General features: G+C 40.7%; 1 non-coding gene across 1 annotated transcript; it reads left to right on the plus strand.

Annotated features, from left to right (window-relative positions):
* The first annotated feature begins 285 nt into the window (after positions 1 to 285).
* Positions 286 to 393, plus strand: LOC112746526 (small nucleolar RNA R71). Its single transcript, XR_003174406.1, has one exon. It is a non-coding gene; the product is annotated as a small nucleolar RNA R71 (small nucleolar RNA).
* The last annotated feature ends 334 nt before the right edge of the window (positions 394 to 727 follow it).

Consider the following 727-nt stretch of genomic DNA (forward strand, 5'->3'; position numbering starts at 1 on the left):
TTGAGTACTGTTGGATGCAGCTTGTATTCCATTCAGACTCTAAGAAATCATATTGACTTACTAAGTATCAATTTTAAGAACTCCCTTCTTCTGAGGCGTCCCATTACTCACAGGATTCCTCTCAGAAGTGTACATGAACTGGTTATTAGCAACCATGTCAATAAGTTCCTGAGCTTCTGCAGGCGTTTTCTTTAGGTGAATGGATCCACTTGCAGAAGTATCCAATGACATCTTAGCTAATTCAGACAGACCATCATAGAATATATCCAGGATGGTCCATTCTGAAAGCATGTCAGAAGGACACTTTTTGGTCAGTTCCTTGTATCTCTCCCAAGCTTCATAGAGGGATTCACCTTCTTTTTGTCTGAAGGTTTGAACATCCACTCTAAGCTTACTCAGCTTTTGAGGAGGAAAGAACATGGCTAAGAAAGCCTTGACCAGCTTATCCCAAGAGTTCAGGCTATCCTTAGGTTGAGAGTCCAACCATATTCTAGCTCTGTCTCTCACAGCAAAAGGAAAAGCATGAGCCTGTAGACTTCAGGATCTACTCCATTAGTCTTAACAGTATCACAGATCTGCAAGAATTCAGTTAAGAACTGAAAAGGATCTTCAGATGGAAGTCCATAAAACTTGCAGTTTTGCTGCATCAGAGAAACTAATTGAGGTTTCAGCTCAAAATTGTTTGCTCCAATGGCAGGAATGGAGATGCTTCTTCCATGTAAATTGG

Source organism: Arachis hypogaea, chromosome 14 (genome assembly GCF_003086295.3).
Source record: "Arachis hypogaea cultivar Tifrunner chromosome 14, arahy.Tifrunner.gnm2.J5K5, whole genome shotgun sequence".
In the NCBI taxonomy this organism is placed as follows: domain Eukaryota; kingdom Viridiplantae; phylum Streptophyta; class Magnoliopsida; order Fabales; family Fabaceae; genus Arachis; species Arachis hypogaea.